The sequence below is a fragment of the Pinus tabuliformis genome, chromosome 7 (assembly GCF_031772625.1).
Source record: "Pinus tabuliformis cultivar Carrire ecotype Pingquan chromosome 7, CPIR1, whole genome shotgun sequence".
Taxonomy (NCBI): domain Eukaryota; kingdom Viridiplantae; phylum Streptophyta; class Pinopsida; order Pinales; family Pinaceae; genus Pinus; species Pinus tabuliformis.
Window position 1 is genome coordinate 1907077973 of NC_142293.1, and position 24407 is coordinate 1907102379.

At 36.9% G+C, this 24407-nt stretch overlaps 1 pseudogene; it reads left to right on the forward strand.

Moving 5' to 3' along the window:
• Window positions 1–461: 461 nt before the first annotated feature.
• LOC149256108 (uncharacterized) lies at window positions 462–21483 on the forward strand (annotated as a pseudogene).
• Window positions 21484–24407: the final 2924 nt, after the last annotated feature.

A 24407-nucleotide genomic window follows, 5' to 3' on the forward strand; every position in this document is an offset into this window, starting at 1 on the left:
TAGATTCTTTAAAAGCCAATTTTTTGCTTCTGATATTGTTTGCTTTGGAGAGAAATCTACAATACTAAATTGAACTAAATCAGTTTTTTCATGATTAAGCATAGAAGTTGTTTTAATAGTGAATAGTTATTTTTTATTTCAAATGTCTCCATTAAATAGCTCTAACTAACGTTATTGAGAACAATTTGACCTTTCTTTTATAATTTGCAAGCCCATATACCTGTGCACAAATACCAAATAAAAATGGTAAAAAATGGAGCTTCAATTAGAGAAATCGATCGAAGCAAGTGAATACTAGGAATGAGGAGAGAAAATTAGAAAAAAATTTCAATATAAATCGACTTACCTTCCAAGCATCATTTCTGTATCTTACGGATTAGTTATAGGACTGATATTGAATATCAACCCTTAAATTACCCCACAGAGAGTTCACACCTAGAACTTGGTATTTCTAGATAACAATGACGCCATCCATAAAGGGGAAGATTCATGGAATATGTGATATGAAAAAACATGTAAAAAATATCATAATCACGTAATTACGCCTGAATAATAAGACACATATGGTTTTTTTGACATGTTCGCATAAAACAAAACCCATAAAAGATCTCTTCCCTTGAATCTTATGTCGATTTTGTCTGTGTTGAATAGGTCCTTCCAAAACCAAGCCCAGGAACACATTGTGATATTAAAAGGAAAGAATATCGATAATCCAAGCTTAGAAATACAAAAGCCTATGCACAACAATGACAGGAACAACTACAAATATCATAAACTTGTAAATACAATGGATTCACGAAAGAAAAAAGGATGGATAGAGTTATGTTAGATACAGTTTCAAATTTCATCCGAACTAAAAAAATAAGAAAGAAACTACTAATCATTATTCATGGGCATGTTTGCTAACAAAGAAAAGGTAGGAATTGAAATATAATTTTTATAGGTTTACACATAGTCAAAAATCCTCTAGATGAGGCCTGGGGGATGGTAAAATGAGTCTATTGGACCACTTAAAATATCCTCTATTTCTTTGATGTCTAGTCCCTCTATCACTTCTCATGATGCCCTCCCCTCCAGGCAAGAGATCAACTATTCTTTCTCAGGATTCACCAACTTCCCTTAGAGCTCTTGGATTGACCACATAGACAATGGTCACATACCTGCCATCAGCCTTGATGGATATGTTGGGCACCCTATTACATGTTTCCATTGAGTCTTCCCAATACAATTCTGAAAGAACCTCCCCTCCCTCTGAGTGTAGCATCTCTAGTATGTAGCGGCCTGAAGGGGGAAGGTTTGAAGAGTATGTCCTATTTAATAGGGTTAATATAAAAGAGCCTCATTGGAAGGTTAAAAGAAAGAGTTATGTGTATACATTCGTCCTTGTTAATGCAATAAGGTAAGTAGGAGAAGTATTCACACTCGCTTCTATATTTTAAGTACCTAGGAGAAACTTTGTCGAGTGCTGTCAGTTAATCACAGAGTAGTTTCAAAATCATTGTTGCTCACACCTTGATTTATTGTAATCACCCCGAGGCTTTTACAAGGAACACTATTCCTTCTAGGGACCAAACTACAATTCCTACTGTAATCTTCTAGGCATACTTATGTTTACGGGACTTAGATGATTCCTTTTCTCTCACGATAATACAATTGCAATCGATGTAGACATTACAAAATTATATTATGCCAAGACCCAACAAAGAGATTTCTAAAATAATTTTGAACCAAATATTTAAATTACCACATGTGTCCATGTGGCCATATGGGCCCCTCATGGATCCACTTCCATCACGACTCTATTTTCGACAACATGCCATGAGTTGACTTTCCTGACTCTATTTTCTGTAACATCCCATAAAATATGTGGATGAAGCTAGATGAAGTTGTGGCATGAGAATATGATTATATAGGGTAGTTATCTATTTCGCTAGTAGTATTCATATCAGTATGCACTAGTAATATGAAGTAGTGATGGTATATACCTTCTCCTTCCTCTACCCCACCTCTTCCCCTCCTTCTCTGCCTCGGCTCCACCTCTTCCACCTCCTCATGCTTGCATTCTTAGGGATAATAAAGAGGAAGTACAAGAAGAAGAATAAGAGAAAAGGAAAAAATTTGGCCCATCAATATGGATGGGGCAGCTATTCTTTACCTCTTGCATTACCCCCTCTTGTAAATTTTCCCCAGAAGGGGTAAGGTTAAGGCTAGGGTTAGCAAGATTAATCTGTGGAGGTGTGATCAACTGTGACAGAATTTGGGAAATTATGCAAGAAATGATTATGGAGAATGATATTCTATATCCATAATGTAGTAGCAAGAAAATGAGGGAATTTATTCAAGAAAAGAAGCCTTTCAGTAATATAATTTAGCACTAAGCACCTCAATGAGGTTCCTCCTCTTCCTCATCTTGCAAGCCCAACCCCAAGACAAATTCCTCCTCCTCATGTCTCAGAGCCAAGAAAATTGATGGCAATGCGAATGTTCTGATTTGTAATCGTAATTGTAGTTTCAGACAAGAAGATTGATGATAGAAGATACACAACTAAGGGATCGTTATTAGGAGTATTATTATGGTTATAAATATTTGTTGTATCTAATTGGAAACAATAGTTGCATCATCATCATCATCATCATCAAGAATTAACAATCCAAAACTTCATTTGTTAATTCAAATTTATGGTGTCTCTAGATCTGTGTATTATGGGATCATCATGAATTGGGATATTGTCATAGCTTGTGGAGATCGTAAACTCGTCAATGTTCTTACCTACTACAGGTCACACACTAGCTGCTTTTTTAAATTATTCTGGAACTCTGTGGGTTTCCTGGTTTTTATTGATAAGACAGATGCTTACATTTGTATTCATTGATTTTAGTTTCCAAATTAGCTTTTTGGGTGCAAGCCTAGAGGAATTAGGTAATAGTTAACAAATATTCTAGATGTAAGAACCTCCAAAAGCATATTGGCCACAGGTTGCTAAAAATGGGAAGTTTGGGTTGGAAGAAAAAAATAGCATCATTGTCTTTGTTCATTGTAAGTTATTTTTGTTTTCCTTCAATGTAGAATTATCCCCTTACGTGGATTTCTTTCCATATTGGGATTCAATTAAAAATTTTAATTTGTAACTTTTTATTTTCTAATCATATTCACCACAATAATAAAACAAAAATTGAAACCATCAATCTCACAATGCTCATGTTCATTATTTCTTGGGAGACTTGTTGTACCTATTTCTCGTAGGCAGTCCTTGGCTGCAAAAAATATGTGAGGAAACCAACTCAACCAGCCTTTATGTTCAACATGTCCCTTCAACCAAAGGAGGCTCACTCAGTGATTATGAGGCTTTGTTTAATGTTGTTCACCTCTCACTGAACAACAACGTTTGAAGCACAATGGCCAGATTTACAGTTTTAATTGAGGGTGATTGGCAATCAATGTCAATCTCTATCCATGATTAAAGGCCCCTCTCATAGGGTCCCTTCAGAACGTGTCAGCTTCCAGCCTGAAAAAATGACTTAGATTTTCAAGGATTATGATAGAAGAATGTAAGTATATTCCTAATAACTAAGTAGTCAGACAAACTTCTTAACAACTAACGATATTTGGATGCGTGTAGAAGATTTCTACAGCCCAACAAAACACATTGCAGAGTATTCAAGAAGGCCAAATAGAGACCAATTCTAATGGGAGCTATTTTGAACAGATATTCCAATAAGCTAATCTCTTTTAATGGCTATTAGAAGGCATAAAGCAGAAACCAGTCAAAGAGGAGTTATCTTGGACAAACAATCCAATAAGCTAATATTTTTCTAAAGGTTATAATTTTGGAGGGGATCTAAGAATAGATTAATACTCAATCCACACTTATCGAGACCTTCCTATATATGCTTTGAACATGTGTAGAAACAAGATATGAAAGACTAGAAAGACATACTATAAATCACAAAATTTTTTCGAACTAGAGTCGGAAGGCTTCCATTAGAAATCCTATAATGGAAGTTATTACAAAGCGAAGAGCCTTGGCATCAAAAGCGCACACATATCACTTCAACTGATTAAGTATTTATACAATTTCCTCACAAAATATCTTGATGAAAATATCAAGAGCTATTACAAATATTTGAAACCTGTATTACAAAAATAGAACACAAATAGAGGTAACTAAAACTATTTCAATAGTTCTTGTACTATCCTTAAGGAATTTTGTTGATAAAGAAGAGAAATTCAAATTTTATTGCAACTCATATTTGACGAGGTGTTCTCCAAGTCACTAACTATCCTTGGCATTTTCCTCGTGAATTTATGAAAACTAGGGTCCAGTCATTCCTTCGAATATCTCAATCCGAGATAGCTGTGTGAAAACTATGAGAGGTTTTTGTATTATATTACCTTAGGAAAAAAATCTCCTGCAGTTTCCCAATATTTATATCGAATTATCTACAATAGTTTCTACAAAAAGGTGGCTTAAACTAGACATTGCATTGTCGAAAAAATAGGCTAAACATGATGAGTGGGTATCTCCCAAACCCTAACACTTGTGTGAAACATGGGATAGGATTTTGTATTTTGTGATCTTATGAACCAAAACCTCTTCCAATTTCCAAATATACATCTTTGTTTAGTCAATATATCCTCTTCAAAAAGGTGAGTAGAACAAGAAATGTATAGAAAACATGCCTTCAAAGATGCATTTGCACCTCCCATACCATAATAGATATTAGAGAAATGAGAGAGGTTTTCTCACATGAGGATTTTTTCAACAAAAACCTCTTTTAGGTTTGGAAAATTCATTCCCAGTGGTGTTTAAACAATGTTTTAAGTTACTTTATTACGTCATTTAATCATGTTTAAATGCACGATCAACTAAATCAACCAGCTAATGAAACTTAAATTTAAATTTTGAGGGCATATTTAATCTTTAATGCCAATTTATTATTTATAAACTACTAAAACTTATTATATCAGAAAATTTAAATTATCAAAACTAATCATGTTACAACATCAGCTCCAATGGCACTACTTCCCCTTGTTGGATGCAGAGAATTAGTAGACGAGTTTCCTTTAGTGTTGGGCATGGAGTCATACCATAAAATCACAAACCACTGATTTTCCATCTTATGTAGATATATAACCAATCCCCATGGATCAACGTTGTCATTTATACTCTTCTAGTTCACACTGAAACCTACCACTGTAAAATGCAACCATATGCCTACACTAATTCAGATTCTCTTTCATACTGAAATCTGAAAACTCAAAAGTTCTAGAGGCACACCACTCATAAACAATGAACACGCTGATCTACTGCATAGTAAAACTCATAATATCTATTCAATCCCCACACTTCTATCTAATTGAACTGAAAAACTTTATACTCTTAGGTATAATTTGTTCTCCAATGTAACCAAGTGCGTAGTATATTTACAGAAAAACCACATTGCCGACTGCTAAAAATCTAAAGAATATATACAATATGAACATGAAATCCCATGGGAATATTATACTCACATGTGCACTTTAAAAGTTTCTTCCTCTGTAGACATTTTAGATTTCTCACCATGACTGAGAGGGAGAGACATATATTTTTGATTGCAAGTATCAATGAACCTTGCATAGCAATAAAGACAATTGAAATTTCAAAACAGTAGGATCAACTACCGAGTGGAATCACCATATGACAAAGTGGAGTCTCCAAGTGAAATAAATGCAACCAATAATAAATCCCTACTCCTTGTTCACCAACAAGGAATAGATCTAATCTTTATCATTCCCCAGAGAAAGATATCTTTGTTACTTCGCTCACGAGCAACGATGCTAAATGTTGTACCTATTTCCCATAAGCAGTCCTTGAATGTAAAACTATGTCAGGAAACCAACTCAACTAGGCTTTAGGTTCAAGTTGGCCCTCGAACCAGAGGGGGCTCCCTAAGTGGTTACGAGGCTTTGTTTAACGTTGTTCACCTGTCAATGAAAAACAACCTTTAAAGCATAATGGCCAAATTTATGGTTTTAAATGGGGGTGGTTGGCAATCAATGGCAATTTATATCCATTATTAAATCCCTCTCTTATAGGGTCCCTTCATAACGTGTCAGCTTATGGCCTGACAAAATGACTTGGCTTTTCAAGGATTATTATACAAGAATGTAAGGAGATTCCTAATAATTAAGCAGTCCAACAAACTTCTTAATAACTAGGGAAATTTGGATGTGTGTATAAGATTTCTACAGCCCAACAAAACACATTGTAGAGTATTCAAGAAGGCCAAACTGAAACCACTTCTAGGAGGTGATATTTTGAACAAATAGTCCAATAAGCTAATCTCTTTTAATGGCTATCAGAAGGCATAAAGCAAAGACCAGTCAAAGAGGAATTATCTTGGACAAACAATCCAATAAACTAATCTCTTTCTAAAGGTTATGTTTTTGCAGGGGTTTTAAAAATAAATTGATATTCAATCCACACATACCTAGGCCTTCCTATAATTGCTTTGAACAAGTGTAGAAATAAGATATGAAACACTAGAGAGAAATACTAGAAATCACAAAATTTTGTCAAACTGGTGCCGGTAGAAATCCTATAATGGAAGTTGGTACAAAGCAAAGAGCCTTGTCATCAAAAGGCCACACATATTACTCCAAATGATGAAGTATTTATACAATTTCGTCGCAACATCTTCATAAAAATACCAAGAGCTATTACAAATATTTGAAAATTGTATTACCAAAATAGAACACAAATAAAGTTAACTACAACTATTTGAAGAGTTCTTGTACTATCCTTGAGTATTTTTGTTGATAAAGGAGAGAAATTCGAATTTGATTGCAACTCATATTTGATGAGGTGGCATCCAAGTCACTAACTGTGTTGAGATTTTTCCTCTTGAAGTTCTGAAAAATAGGGTCCAATCATCCCTTAAAATATCTCAATCCGAGCTAGCTGTGTGAAAATTGAGAGAGGTTTTCCTAGTCTATTTTCTTAGGAACAAAAACCTCATTTTGTTTCCAAATATTCAACTTTGATTATCCAAAATAGTTTCTGTGAAAAGGTGGCTTAAACAAGACATTTCACAATTAGAAACATTGGCTAAACATGATGAGAGTGTATCTCCCAACCCCTAACATCTGTGTGAAAAGTGAGATAGGATTTTGTAATTTGGGATCTTATGGACCAAAAGCTCTTCCAGTTTCCAAATATTCATCTTTTTTTGTTGGGTTGTGTTATATTCTTTCCACGTAGTTAATAGGGGGTTTGAAGGACACCTATAACCCCACTTTATGGGGTCTAGGGCAGCGCCTCAGAAAATTTTGGTTTTGGACCATATGTTAGGTTGGGCGGACCCACCTATGGTTTTGTGCATGATTTTTGCACATGTTTTTTGGACGTGATGGTTTTTCGGTCCATGGTATTGGACGCGATGGCTTTCGGTCCATGGTATTAGATGCTTCGACATGTATAAATATGGATTGTAACAATGAAAGGAACATAATGAAAAATCAAGCTGGTAGTCCCGGTTTTGGGATCCAGGGAAAAATATCTGTTCATATGTGTTTTATGGGTTATGCTCTCTAATTGTTTATTTTCTTTGTTTAAGAATTCGTATGCAGGTAATTTCTGTACAGGGTTAAAACCTACATTTGGTATCAGAGCTGTTTGGCTTCAAGGGGACGCCTTTGTTGCTGAGGGGTTTCGCTCGGGCCTGTGATAGACCCTGTTCAGTGGGAGATCTGTGATATCGATTCTGGTGGTGAAAGAAGATGGCGAGCAGTGGAAAGATAGAGATTGAGAAGTTCAATGGTCAGAATTTTGAGTTGTGGAAACTCAAGATGGAGGATCTGTTGGTGGATAAAGATTAGTGGATCGCTGTAGATCTCGGTACTAAACTATCGGGAGTGACCGATGAAGAATGGAAGAAGTTAGATTGGAAGGCAAAGAGCACAATACGATTGTGTGTCTCAGATTCAGTATTGCTGAATGTATCAGGGGAAGCTATGAAAAAGGCTTTGTGGGTCAAGTTAGGGACTTTGTACCAATCTAAGTCTCTGGTGAATAAACTGTTCCTGCGGAAAAAGTTGTATAACCTGAGGATGAAAGATGGAGACTCGGTGACAGATCATCTGAATACATTTAATATTGTGGTAAGTCAGTTATTATCTGTTGATATTAATATTTTAGATGAAGATAAGTGCATCAGTCTGTTGTGTTCTCTACCATATTCGTGGGATAGTCTGGTTATTGCGATAGGTAGCAATGCAACTGCTTTGCAGTTTGATGAAATACTCTCAGCCTTGCTAACAGAGGAGATGAGACGGAAAAATATGGACAACCAGAATGGTGATCCCTTGTCTATACGAGGACGGTCCCAGAACAGAAACAAAAATAAGTCATCGAGTGGGAGATCTAAATCTAGAGGGAGATCTAAATCTCCAGGAAAACCTACAAAGGTGGTGTGCTGGAAATGCGGAAAGGAAGGGAACTTCCGAAGGGATTGTAAATCTAAAGCTCCTGATAAAGGAAAGGGATCTGATGATGCTCCTTCTGCAGAGGCCAAAACCACCTCAGATGAAGGTGGGGATGTGTACTTGGCTTCTTCAAGTACACGTGTAGATCATGAGGCATGGTTGATTGACTCAGGTGCATCCTTTCACTTCACTCCCCATAGAGAGTGGTTATGTGAGTACGAGAAATACGATGGTGGTGATGTCTTCTCAGGAGATGATAGGAAGGCTAGGATCATTCGTCGGGGAAAAGTAAAGTTGAAGTTGAAAGGTGGAAGGGTTACAACACTTCTGGGTGTTCTACATATTCCTGCATTGGCCAGAAATCTGATTTCTGTAAGCAAGTTGGATGATGCAGGTGTAAAGATGGTGTTCGAGAAAGATACCTGAAAGATGGTTTGAGGAGCACTGATATTGATGCGGGGAGTTCGGATTGGAACTATGTACAAGCTACAAGGTAGCACTGTTGTTGATGGGTGCAATAGTTCTATGGTTCCTGAAAATGGAGTAGAAAATCTAGTGGTCTCTGGAGAGAAGACCATTTTGTGGCATCAAAGGCTTGGACATATTGGAGAGAAGGGCCTTTGAATACTTCATGGTAAAGGTATGGTAGAAGGTATGAATGATAGATATTTGGATTTTGATTTCTGTGAAAATTGTGTGTATGGAAAGCAGAATCGGGTGAGTTTCCCCTCTGGTGGTAAGAGGACGAAACAAATATTAGAGCTTGTGCACAGTGATGTGTTTGGACCTGTGAAGGTTCCATCACTGGGTAAGTCGGTGTACTATGTATCATTCATAGATGACTTCTCAACGAATACATGGATATATTTCCTTAAGAAGAAATCTGAAGTCTTTGACAGGTTTAAAGAATTTAAGGCTCTGGTGGAAAATCACACAGAGAAGAAGATAAAGGTGTTGAGGAAAGATAATGGTGGAGAATTTTGCAGCAAGGAATTTGAAGAATTTTTTCAGAAGTGTGGTATAGCATGGCAGAAGACTACTCCATATACACCTCAGCAAAATGGAGTCGCAGAAAGAATGATCAAGACGCTGATGGAAAGGGCAAGAAGCATGCTCAGTGGTTCCGGGTTAGGACAGGAATTCTGGGCAGAGGCGGTGGATACTGCATGTTACCTGATCAAGAGATCACCTTCATCAGCGTTGGAGCATAAGACTCCACAAGAAGTATGGACTGGTAAGAAACCCTCTCTTTCACATCTAAGGGTATTTGGATGTGATGCATATGTACATGTTCCAAAGGAGAAACGAACCAAGTTGGATAGTAAATCTAAAAAGTGCATCTTTATTGGGTATAAGGATGGTTTAAAGGGTTATAAGCTTTGGAACCCAATCACACGGAAGGTTGTGTACAGCCGAGATGTGTTGTTCAGAGAGGTAAAAGATGTTATTCAACATGAAGTCCAACCAAAGGAACCTGAGAAGATAGAGTTTCAGCCAAAGGAGGAAGAATCAGACTCTGCAGCAGAGGAGGAATCAGAAGATGAAGAGCCACAAACTCCGCTTGTGAGAAGATTAGTTCGAGAAAGAAGGCAACCAGAAAGGTATAGTCCATCTTATTTCAGTTCAAATTTTGCTTGTCTGTTACCAATGATGATCCCAAAACTGTGAAGGAAGCAGTGGATTCAGAGGATGGAAAACTCTGGAAAGAGGCCATGGTCGATGAAATGGCATCTTTGCACAAAAATGAGTCTTGGGATCTGGTGGAGTTGCCGGCTGGAAGGAAACCCATTGGCAACAAATGGGTGTTCAAGAAGAAGACAAATGAAGAAGGAAAGGTGGAGAAATACAAAGCTCGGTTGGTAGCAAAAGGTTATTCCCAGGTGCCAGGAATTGATTTTGGTGATATTTTTTCTCCTGTTTCCAAGGTAACTTCTATTAGATTACCTTTATCTATTGCTGCTGCTTTTGATTTTGAGGTAGAACAGATGGATGTGAAGACAACATTTCTTCACGGGGATTTGGAAGAGGAAATCTACATGAAGCAACCTGAAGGCTTTGCGGTGAAGGGTAAGAAAGAACTGGTATGCAAGTTAAAGAAGTCTCTGTATGGGTTAAAACAGTCACCAAGGATGTGGTATCAGAAATTTGATACATTTATACGGGGACTTGGCTTCACCAGAAGGAAAGCAGATCATTGTGTGTATTCTAAATTAATTGGTGACCATGTTATTTATCTGGTCTTGTATGTGGATGATATGTTTCTGGTTGGAAATGACAAAGAAATTATCGAGGATTTGAAGACCCAATTGTCCTCCAAATTCGACATGAAAGATCTTGGTGCTGCAAACTATATTTTGGGCATGGAAATTAAAAGAGATCGGTCAAAGAGGAAGCTCTCGTTAAACCATAGGAAGTATGTCGAGACAATACTACAGAGGTTTAATATGCAGGATAGTAAACAGGTGAAGGTTCCTAATCCTGTAGGTGTGAGGTTATCTACTGAACAGTGTCCCAAGACACAAGAAGAGGAAGAGGACATGTCTCGTGTTCCATATGCAAGTGCAGTGGGTAGCCCGAGGTATGCAATGGTCTGTACTAGACCAGACATTGCACATGCAGTGGGAGTATTGAGCAGGTTTATGTCAAAACCTGGGAAGGAGCACTGGACATCAGTGAAGCGGGTTTTCAGGTATTTGCGTGGCACTAGTGATTATGGTTTGTGCTACCAAGGAAGACCAGGATTGGACAGAGTGTTGGATATTCATGGCTTTGTTGATGCAGACTGGACTAGAGATCTGGATCAGAGAAGATCTACAAGTGGGTATGTGTTTAACCTATTTGGAGGTGCAGTCAGTTGGATGAGTAAGAAACAATCTGTAGTGGCACTATCAACTACAGAGGTAGAATACATGGCAGCCACTCATGCAAGCAAGGAAGCAGTTTGGTTGCAGAGATTGTGTTCAACTATGGGGTTAGTACAGGGAGCTATAAGAATAGACTGTGACAGCCAAAGTGTAATTTTCTTGGCAAAGAAACCTGCTTATCATTCAAAGACAAAGCACATTGATGTTCAGTATCACTTTGTGAGGGATATGATAGAAGACAGAAAGGTGTTGCTGGTAAAGGTGGACTTGAAGAATACTGCAGATGCATTGACAAAACCTGTGAGCTCTGAGAAGTTCTCTTGGTGTAGAGAAGCAATGGGAATCTCAGGGCTGAAAAATGACTAAGCTCTCCTGTGGCCCCGTGTGGAAAGAAAACAACAAGTGGGAGATTGTTGGGTTGAGTTATATTCTTTCCACGTAGTTAATAGGGGGTTTGAAGGACTCCCGTAACCCCACTTTATGGGGTCCAGGGCAGCGCCCCAGAAAATTTTGGTTTTGGACCATATGTTAGGTTGGGCGGACCCACCTATGGTTTTGTGCATGATTTTCGCACATGTTTTTTGGACGCGATGTTTTTTCGGTCCATGGTATTGGATGCTTCGGCATGTATAAATATGTATTATAACATTGAAAGGAACATAATGAAAAATCAAGCTGGTAGTCCCGGTTTTGGGATCCAGGGAAAAATATCTGTGCATATGTGTTTTATGGGTTATGCTCTCGCATTGTTTATTTTCTTTGTTTAAGAATTTGTATGCAGGTAATTTTTGTACAGGGTTAGAACCTACATTTTTAGCCAAAATATGCTCTGTAAAATGTTGACTAAAATAGGAAATTTCTTGAAAACATGCCTTCAATGATGCATTTGCATCTCCTAAACCATAATAGCTATTAGAAAACTGAGAGAGTTTTTCGTACACGACGATGTTATCAACAAAAACCTCTTTCAATTTTTCAAAATTTGTTCAGAGTTGTTTTTAAACCATGTTTGAATTTACTTTATTACATCATTTAATCATGTTTGAATGCATGATTAACTATATCAACCAACTAATGAAACTTAAATTTCAATTTTGAGGGCGCATTTACTCTTTCAGACCCATTTATTATTTCTAAACTACTAAAACCTATTATATCATCAAATTTAAATTATCAAAACTAATCATGTCACAACACGATTCAATCTGTGTTCCTATTTAATTTATATTATTTTAACACACTTTTATCTTTGTCAAAAATGTTAATCATTAAAGGAATTCCTTTTTTCCTTATTTAAGAGTGATAAATTTACTAGATTTTAACATATTTTATAGCGAAAAATTGCTTATATGTTAGCATAGTTTACATAGCATAACTATAAATAAGAAAATTTTGAAGGGTTTAACAACAAGGGCGAGGCACAAGGTGCCTACACGCAACTCAACCATAAGAGAGAGGGAGGAAGGATGACATACTTGCAAAACGAAGGCAAGTTGTAGATGCAACATGTAAGTCTCACCGTGTTTCTATTCGACATTGGATCTAATGACTCTGATAGGCTTCCACCACTACTCCTTCCCTCACAGGTTTTCTATCCGACTTATGCTCCTCACACGAGTTGTCTCTCTCCAATGAATGATATCCATCCAAGCTTTCTCTAGTACCAGTGACACCAATAGTAGACCTAGCATTATTTTATCTAGAAATAGCAACATAAGTAGCTTAAATTCACTATGGCTATCAAATTTGTGTTTATATTGGGATTGGAAAAGGATATGGAGAAACTAGCACTGAAGTTGGTGTTAATCAATCCACCACATATCACATTCATATCCTTTATTTTTCATCGTGAATATGGAGGAATCATAATAATCACAAATCTACTGTAGAAAGGAATGACCCAACAATGACACATATTTAGGTGTGTTGGTTCAACAACAAGATTAGTTAGTTTTGTGAGGTGCAACAATAGAAAATTGGATTTCATACCTGCATTCTCAGAGGTGATTCACTGTGCTGGTTAAGAGCTCTCCTTGGCCGAAAGTGTTAAGAGTTTTCCTTGACCAGAACCAACTGCTTGAAGTGAAATGAAATAACATCAATACCACAACAACAATACAACGTGTTAGAATTGGCAAATAGGACCAAACTCCATGTGGGTCATCTTATTAATGGAAAATTATATTTCCTTAGATACCTCTCATCAAGTGGTGTAGGATTGATTTAAAGATCATCCGATTCTGATAATTATTCATGGAGATTTGAATTTATTTGTGTTATGGGACAATTCGTCAAGGTCGGCCAACAACCAAATAAACCCCAATTGTGCTCAATGTTTTAGTATAAATAGAGGTGCCTTGAAAGTCATTTGGACACACATTCTCTTGGTTATATCATCCTCTCCACTTGTCTTTATTTTTTGGCGGGAGGAGAGATCTAAAGAGGATATGCTACCCTAGAGGATTCCCTAGATCCTAACATTATCCTGGAGGAGATTTTAACGCAGTGGAGGAAGCCTGCATAATGAAGCAAGGAGAGAAGTAATTGATGGTCTAAAAGAGAAGCGCTATGATGCCTTGTACACAACTCTATGGAGAGTGCTATGTTGCCCTATACACAATTCTATGGAGAGCTCTATGCTGCCCTATACACAACTCTATTGGAGAGCCCTACGCTACCCTATACAGAGCTCTATTGACAGCCCTACACTGCCCTATACACAACTCTATTGGAGAACACTATGCTGCCCTCTGCATAACTCTATGAAGAGCCCTATGCTGCCCTATACACAACTATATTGGAGATCCCTACACTGCCCTATACACACCTCTATGGAGAACCCTACGCTGCCCTATACAGAGCTCTATGGAGAGCCCTACATTGCCCTATACACAACTCTATGGAGAGCCTTATGCTACCCTATACGCAGCCCTATGGAGAAGCTCTATGATGCCCTAACTGCAGTCCTCTAGGTGACATAAAGGAAGACTATTCAAGCATGCCCCAATCATAGCGAGGGACGAAGGAAGGTATGAAAGTGGCCTATATGACATGGAGAAGAGTGTTGAAGGGTATACGTTGAAGTTTGCTCAGCAAGGCATCATATGTTAGGGCTACATTGATAATAGTATAGTCACTTGGATGGAGAAAACAATGATGATACATTGAAGCAGCATGATGTTGCAAGTAGCAAATATATTGTAGCAACATGTTGATGAATGTTGCATCATGATGGGTACAATGATGAAGTGTATCATTGCATAATGAGGGGAAGCACAATGGTGAGGTACATCAGTATGATATAGCAAGTTCATAGTTATGGTAGTATAACACATTGGGACAACAACATGATACTTAGTGCAGCAAGTACATCTAGCATGCTAGGGAAGCCAAGCATGCTAAACAACAAGAATTCTTGGGACAACAAGGAAGCAAGGGAAAACAAGCTAGTTAGGTGAAACAAACACATAGGTCAATATGGCAACATGGTGTAGCAATGGCACATGATGCAGTACAGTGATGGGTACAGTCATGATTGATGAATAATTATCAGATGCAACATTGTGATGATGGGTGCAGCATGGTGCAACATAGTGGGGCGTCACATGATGACGAGATGCAACAGGATGATAGGTTAATGAGTCACCTTTGAGAATCAGTTGAAGCAACATGTCTTCAACTGATATCATGTATCATCTTCTTAGAGGTGATCTATGCTCTCATCTAGATAAGTCAAAGTGTTGAATTCAGTTGTAAATGTAGTATTTCTCTCTCTCTCTCTCTATTGAACTATTGAAGAACATATAAGAAGAATGATCAAGGGTTTCCCCACATTGTGGTTTGTCCCTCTCTAGCACCACATCTTGTGTCCTCTTATCTTGGCTTGTCTTCTGAAATTTATGTTTATGTTCTATCTACAGTTTACATTAATGTTGATCTAATTGCTAATGTGGAAAAAAATATTGAGATAACTATGAAAATTGAAATAAGTTTCTCTAAGCATAGAACATACCTAAACTTTACATGGTATCGGAGCTGAGGTGAAGACAAAGCTTCAGCAAGAGTGAAATAGAAATCACCAAACACAGTTGGAAAAGGACAAAAGGATGAGTGGATTCCTTATCCCTCTTCGAATTCACCAAGGGTGAAATCGAAGTAGAGAATATTATGAGAATAGCACAGTGGAAGCTTTGATGGCCTACCTAAAGATCACTTCATTAGGAACTCCGGATCTAGGGGTGGAAGGAAAGGCAGATTCCTTGGTTGCAATGAGTTTAGCCATTATGTAAACGAGTGCATAAATGGGAGGGACACATCACTTGGTGATGATAATAATCATTCCACACACATCTTCAATGATTCGAGTAATGACATGAAATATAGGTCGTGAAGGAACGACTGAAACTTCATAGAAAGAAAGGAACTCTAGCTATGAGGAATCAAATGTTGTTTCTCATAAGATAAAGAAGAGTTATCTTTTGTTAGTCATCTCCTTTAGATTCTTTGGGAATCTGGCTTATTGATTGTAGTGCTTTCAGGAACCTCATCAGATAGAAGGTTTCTCTCTCGAATTTGGTAGAGATGGAAACAACCATGGGATTATACTTCGAGTTGATGCCACCTGTCTCGGAAAGGGTGTAGGGAATGCTACCCCTGAATTGAATGTGGGTAACTTGATTGATTTACAAGAATCTATTTTATGTACTTGATTGCAAGAAGAACCTCATGTCCATTTTGGCAATGGACGTCAAAAGGTTTCAGAGTGGAATTCATCAATGGAAAGGTACGTGTTTGGAAATAGAATTTTCAAATATGATTTTATCCTTGAGTTCAGGGTTGGCAGGAAGTCCATTGGGGACCATGTCAGTTGACACATAGCACCGGAGGCTTGTAAGTCAGATGATGACAGGGATGTTTGAAATTAAAAGAAGCATGAAGGTACATGTCTAAGATGTACCAAATGGAAAATATTACAATGGGACCATTCCCCTCATGTAGCAGGTCCATAGGTTTGGAACAACCAGAGGGGTTTGTGTTATAAATCTAACCCAAAAATATATGATAATGGAAATAAACCCAAGAAATAATAAGATCTCAATATGGATAGAAATGTTTCTTTATTGATCAAACCCTTAAGGTAGGGCAACACCATACATTCACTCCTTAAGGAAGGAGAACACTCCACAAGCCATATGCGTGTTCATACAATAATCTTTGACGCCCCTCAATGTGGAGTCTCTAGCCTCTATATAGGCCTCATACATACAATACCATGGGCCATTACCATGGTTCCCTCAATACCATCTATCTAATACCATGGGCCCATTATATTATTACTAACTACTTGTGGTCCCTTACATGATACGGGTTAACCACCTTATTTATTACTATGGCCCATCCCATTATTACATTATTCCCTTGGGTACTTCCCTTTGTACCCCATATTGTCCCCCCTAGGTATATAACATTCCACCCACCTTAACATGTTTTGTCCTCGAAACATGGGAAGAACACAAATAAGAAGATCTACTCAAAAGAATAGTCCACTCGTTGCATGCACGTGAATCTAGTCATCCAAGAGAAATGTGAACCCTCGATCTCACTCGTGCCTCACTCACTTGAGATGGAAGTTGACCTTGGCAGCTCTTCTGTGTTGATGTGTAGTAGGTGGATCTTTGCTCCTCTCTACTTGTCATTTGGGGGTTGTTGTTCTTGTGGCTGGTTGGTTTCCATCTTGTTTGTTGTTTTCTTTCGGGGTGATATGGGTGATGATATGTTGAAGTTTTAACCCACGGTGTCTTTTTCTTTAATTCACCCCTTACTAGAGCTTGACTATTATTTGGTGCCAGTTGTGGTTCCTGCCATGGGATCTTATCTTCCAATATTACTTCAACCACTAAGCCCTCATCTCATGTGTCAGCACCTGTAACCTTTTATGCTTCAACCTCTATTTGTGTTTGAACGTCGACCATCAACTACTCATCATCTGATGTGTAAGTGTCCTTAGAGCTTTGTGCTTCTGCCTCCATAGTCTCTGCTTGGGTCTTAATGGAAATATCCTGCAATGTAATTTTCTTCTTTTTATACGAGAGCTTCACGAATTTCTTCTACACATTAATATCGATAGTACCCACAGATTCCATCCAAGGATATCCGAAAACAACATCCATGTTATCCATATCTGAAGTATAGAATCACCATGCAACACATACTTATCCATAGAAAGCTTCAAATCATTATAAACTTGAACATCCTCATCATCAACCTCTGTGTTTTCAATGCGTTTGGCTGGAACTTGCAATTTTTTTGCCAAATTAACATTGATAAAATTATGCTTGCAATTAGGATTTATAGACACAACGATCTTCTCCTTCAGAATCAATCCATGAACCTGCAATAAGGAGACACCCATAGAAAATAACCCCTTACGTGTCTCATTCTCCTTTTTTTTAGCCCCATACCATTTGTCTAAAAGGACTCTTTCAAATTCTACATCTGAAAGTTTGGTCAAATGGTTGTTGTCAATTGAGAACCACCATTTGGTAGCGTCAACTTTGAAACCAAACCACACTAAATTCTTCCAATCTTTCCCATTATGATTTTTCCTTGTTTTATGACTTCTTCAATAGTAGGACCATTATCTTTCCCTGTAAAGTATAGCATCTCCATGAAGAGGGTTTGAGAAAAATTCACTTGATTGGCGAAAATTTGAAACTGTCACATTTTAGTCAATATTGTTCAGAATCCATATTATGACCTATTTTTGGAAATGGAAAAACCATTCCGCATCTGACCATGTGTGAGGAATCCTGAATTTGAGATCCACACTGCAACTTTCCCGCCGTCACCAAAAATTCTGAAAAAACAGCTCATTTTAAATCAACGATATCTCCTTCATCCGGACTCCGATTCGTGTGTTTTTTTTTGAAATCAGGTATTTTTTCACAAAGAATTCAGATTGGCAATTAGATTTTGCAGATTTTGCGCCAAAACATTTAGATCTGCGCCGCAAACTCGCTGCCCTCAAAAAATATTTGCAACACTTTTTTTTTGAAATGAGGTATTTTTTACAAATAATCCAAATCTGCAATTAAATTTTGCATATTTTGCCCCAACATATACAGATCTCATCTAAAAACTCACCACCCCAGAAATTTTATGCAAAAAAATTTAAAAAATTCTCCACTTTTTCCTAAGAAAGTGTTGTGATTCCACTTGTTATCCCTTACACAGCTCTATGGAGAGCCCTATGTTGCCCTATACACAGCTTTATGGATAGCCCTATGCTGTCCTATACACAACTCTATTCGAGAGCCCTATGTTGTCTTATACACATCTCTATGAAGAGCCCTAGCCTACCCTATACACAGCTCTATGAAGAGCCCTAAGCTGCCCTATACACAGCTCTATTGGAATGCCCTATGTTGCCTTATACACAGCTCTATTGGAGAGAACTACGCTGCCCCATAGACAACTCTATGGAGGGCCATACGCTACCCTATACATAGCTCTATGGAGAGCCCTACCCTGCCCTATACTCAGCTCTATGTTTCCCTAACTGCAATCCTCAAGGTGATATAAAGGAATACTATTCAAGCATGCCCCAGTCATAGCTATGGAGGAAGGAAGGTGTGAAAGCAGCTTGTATGACATGGAGAAGAGTGTTGAAGGGTATACATTGAAGTCTCTCTAGCAAGGCAACACATGTTAGGATTGTGTTGATAATACTACATTCACTTGGATGGAGAAAACAATGATGATACATTGAAGAAGCATGATGTTGCAAGCAACAAATATATTGCTCCAGCATGTTGATGAATGCTACAGCATGATTAATGAGATGCAGCAAAATGGTGAGGTACAACAATATGATATAGCAAGTTCATAGTGCTGCTAGTATAACACATTGGGACAACAACATGATACTTAGTGGAGCAATTAAAGCTACCATTCTCGGGACAACAAGCATGCGAGACAATAACCATGCTCAGTACAACAAGAAAGCAAGGGATAACAAGCTAGCTATGTGCAACAAACACATGGTGCAGCAATGGAACATGATGCAGTAGAGTGATGGGTAACATCATAATTGATTAACCATGATGACATGTAGCATTGTAATGATGGGTGCACGATGGTGCAGCATGGTGAGGCGCAGCATGATGAACAAATTCAACATGATGGTAGGTGAATGAGTCACCATGGAGAATCAACTAATCTCATGTATCATATTCTTAGAGATGATATATTCTGTGATCTAAATAAGTCAAAGTGTTGAATTCAGTTGTAAATGTACTATATGGGGATTTGTCCATACCTAGTACCACATCTTGTGTCCTCTTGTGTTGGAATGGCTAAATATGAAAATTGAAATAAATTTCACTAGGCATAGAACATACCTAAACTTAACAAAAAGGCTATGGGTAAATACTCAAGGAGAACCGGTGGTCGACAATAGTGACAACAAGATGACAAGTATTGGTTGGAACAATGTCCATTGGTGACAATTCTAGGTACTAACAATGTACAGTGGTGAGCCATGGGTAAACCTCATTGTTGTTTACAAAATATATGTTCATGTAATTTTAACATAAAATTTTTAGCTAGTAATGTTATTATTAATCAATTGACATGCAAAATTTCTAAGTAAATGGAAATTGAACTTAAGTTTGCTCAAAGAATAGGCCAAATAAGATGGAAAAATAGATTGCACTATGGAATTTACATTGTGATTCTAAAAAATTTGGTCAATGACTGTAGGCAACTAAAACTAATGCTAACCCTACCATTTCCATTCCCAAGCATGCCTTCTTCAAGCACTAATAACATGTGAATTCCTATTATCATACTTTATTAATTCTTTATGACAACATGCATCTAGCTAAACTATAATTATGTCAACAAATAAACTATAATTTATTTATTTTTTAAATTCAATATTTTATTATTTTAAAAATAAAAATACAATGCATAAAAAGCTCCCTTATTCTTTAATGAAAAATAAACTTTATTTAAAAAACTATAAAAATCTATCTATTCTTCCCATAACATAATAACAATTTTTTTTCGTGTACAAAATAATAAAAATATATCAGATTTTAAATTTCTGCCACCATTTTATTTTAAAAAATATATCAGATATAGGGACAAATAATTTTTCTTTAAAAATAATAAAATTTATCCCTCTATGCTTCCACACGGTTAACTTTTCACATACAAAATAATAGAAATGTATCAATAAAGAACATGTGAGATCCTCTAAATGATGCCTCATGACAACATCCATCTCGTTCAAACTATAATTATGTCAACAAATCAATATCGTAATATTTGCATAAATCAATATAGTATCACGTACACATAGATGAATAGAAAACTACATTTATGATAATCAAAATGACAGAACAAACACATAGAATGCTTAAAACGGTATCAAAATTCGAACTTCATCTCCCACATGCTATACTTGAGCACCATAGGAATAATCAAAATGATAGAACAAACACATGTTCATAATGATATAATTCTTAAAACGGTATCAAAATTCGAACTTTACTTGAGCACCATAGGAATCGCCACCACGTCTTCTTCATTTCAGTAACCCTCTCTACCCGCAATTGGACGTTTCCCACTCACAAATACTTTGCGCGCATCCATTGGCAAAGAGGATGCATTAATTGCATCCTGGACTGAAGCTGCTTCTTCGAATTCAACAAATGCGTAAGTGGATCTACCTCCTCTCCTACTCCTCACTTGAACCGCACAAATTTCTTGAACTCTACTTCAACTTGTGTAGGCGTAATATCAGCAGGCAAGTTGCTGATAAAAATAGAGGACCCACTTTCTTCTAGAGTGCTTCGATCTTTCATAGGGTTAAGATTAGATGCTAAGGCATCTGTCTGTGTTGCTGCATTTTTTGCGACTTTATGGAACTGCCCTGTCTGCGTTGCTGCATTTTTTGCGACTTTATGGAACTGCCCTGTCTGCGTTGCTGCATTTTTTGAAACTTTATTGAACTGCCCTGTCTGTGGTGCTGCATTTTTTGCGACCTTATGGAACTGCCCTATCTGTTTTGCTGCATTTTTTGTGACTTTATGGAACTGCCCAGCCGATCTTGTTGCGACTTCTGTCGTCGCAATCAGTGATCAAATTTGAAGCGCAGCTCTTAATTTAATTTAGAAGGGCACATATTCAATTCGCACTTCTATAATGAAAAGCATAAAAAAAAGAGCAATTCAATTCACAACAGTAAATTATTTTCAAATTTCTTTTTATGTTTTCACAAGAGAATGGTGGAACAACAACAACCCTATGGATTTTGTGTATAAGGCAGGTCTCATATGAGCCACAACTAATATATGAGATGCATTTACCATTATCCGTCTGAACAACAACAACCCTATGGATGTTGTGTATAATGCAGGTCTCATATGAGCCACAACTAATATATGAGATGCATTTACCATTACAGAAGATCTATATTCCTGCTCGAGATAAGGATTAATTTTGTAGGAAATTTTTGTGACGAGAACGTTCAAGCCAATATAGAAGTAGCTCAATCAAATTTAAGTTTATTGCATGAATGAAAAAATTCAGTAAAATTCTAAACAGGTTTAGGATTCAACAAAAGAGTTTACAAAGGTGTATATGTTTTTGGTATCTTCTTTTTTAATATGAAAACATACCAGGAATTGAGAATCCGCAAACAAATCAAATCCAGTATGTTAGGAAGCGTGTTGAATACCTGTTGAATGCGCTCCTCTCCAAGCATAAATCGTGCTTAAACCTTGCTTGACATGCGTTTGCTGAATGATGAATCCATGCTCCTCTCCGGCTTAAATCGTCGTCAAACCTTTCTTTGGGCAGTGTTCAGGCACAACAGTGAAATTACAGAACTAATACATGGCCGATTGACATCTACTCGCTCTCAAATGAAACTACCAAATGTAATGGTATCAAAGGGTAATTGTGATAAAATAATTAATAAGAACTTCCATCATATGCACAATTAGAAAAAACAACTCAAAAATAAACTGTTGTTTTTGAAATGGGAGCAAATGTAATGGTATCAAAAGGTAATTGTGTCATAATAATTAATAAGAACTTGGATCATATACACAATTAGAAAAAAAAACTCAAAAGGAAACTGTTGTTTTTGAAATGGGAGTTTCTGAAATGGGATTTAAGTTTTAACATGAAAAGAAATATACAAATTCAACATTCCTAAAATTCTAATTTGAGAAAAAATGAAATTTAAAAAAAAAGTTGACAATTTGACAGCACTTCTTAAAAAGTTTCTTTTTTAAATGACAAAAATTTTCTCCCTACTTCTGTGACGTGCGAGAGACCCTTTGAAGGGCTGTGATGTGTTCAATTTTGATCCCTGCTCGCAATGTGTACCTCCGCCGCCATTGTTGTGGGTTGCTCAACCACACAAATCTGAACCTCCTGAGATTCTATTTCAGACTTGAAAACTGGTTCTGAGACGCGATCAGGTTGGGCAGCATATTGTTCTTTAGGGTAGCCATTTGTTGGGACCAAATTCTGCTCTGGTTGATGGGGTTCTTCATCGACGGACCTGAAAATATCATTCACTAAAAAGTACCCGTTTCCCCGAGGAGCGAGGAAAAAGGTGTGAGTGAAGGTGCCTGTTGCATTGTTTATAAATGTAATTGACCCACTTACCAGAACCACTGATCCGTTGTTATACGAATCTTGCGAATCGAGTGTTTTGATCTCCACTTTAAACCTACTGTTGTCTGGAGACGTTATCTGCTGCTGAATGACAGTAGTAAGTGAAATAACTTGATCGTTCAGGGATGGGCGAGTGGGTATACTTGGATCCTCATAAAATTGTATAGCGACTCAGGGGAAGCAAGAAGAACATTATAATACTGGTTCACAAAGGCAAACCCAACAATCTTTGCATTGGGAACCATGGGAGTTCTGCCCATGTTTTCTTGTTGCATTGCCATTTCGCGCTTAGAGGTAATTGAAGAAGATTTAGCTCAATTCCTTCAAATTCCGGGATGGAGCAGAGGGAAAGTAAGCGCAACTTTTTGGTGCAGGCATAGGTATATAGAGACGGGGAAAAACTCAGTAACTGATGTTATGTTCTCAGTAACTTGTCACTATATAAATTTTCTGGTTAAGTAACGCTTGTCACGTCTATTGCAAAATAATATAATAGAATTAAAATTAGGAAGGTTTAGTCAACTACACCATAGTCACATAAATAAACTATACTTAATTTTTTTTTAAAGAAAGCGAAAATTAAGGAGGTGGTTAATTATAAAATTAAAATTAATATTATTTAATTAATGTTATAATAATATTATGGGTGGTTAATTGGAAATAAAATATTTAATATAATATAATTAATTTGGAGATAAATCTTAATTTATGATCTATGAATACTATTATGAATATTCAGGATATGATAGACCTTAAATCTCTACCATCAAGCTACTAACTATTAAAACTAAAATAAAATACACTACTATCCATGTAAACAATAAATTATAAATAATAATTATTTTTTAAACAAATCATACCATCCAAAGTTAATATCATGAACATGCTTTATGTTTCTAATGTTGTATATGTTTCATTTGAATAATTTTCAAAGAGAAGTGAGGGTTTGCACCCTTTAGGATCTACTCAAAATTAGGACCAGATATGTTAGAATGCCATGCATTAACCTAGTGGGAAAGTTCTGTTACGACAAGAATAAATGAGTAGGAACTACGAGTAAATCAATGGGAAACATTAAAGAATATTATTATGTGGCAGTTCTATCCGAGTGGATATGAGTAGTTGAGGTTTTCACCTTTAAATTCAATCAATGGTTACAATAACTTGATGTTTATTTAAGTCTGCATGCAATTATTGAAGAGAAAAGAATCTCTTCCACTTGGTTGAATTTAGAAGGCCATGCATTAACCTAGTGAGAAAGTTATCTTCCTGCTAGAATAATTGAGTAGGAACCACTACTAAATCAATGAGAAACATTAAAGAATATCATTATGTGGTAGTTCTATCCTATTTTTATTTGTATTGTTTTTTAAGTTTTTTTTTAA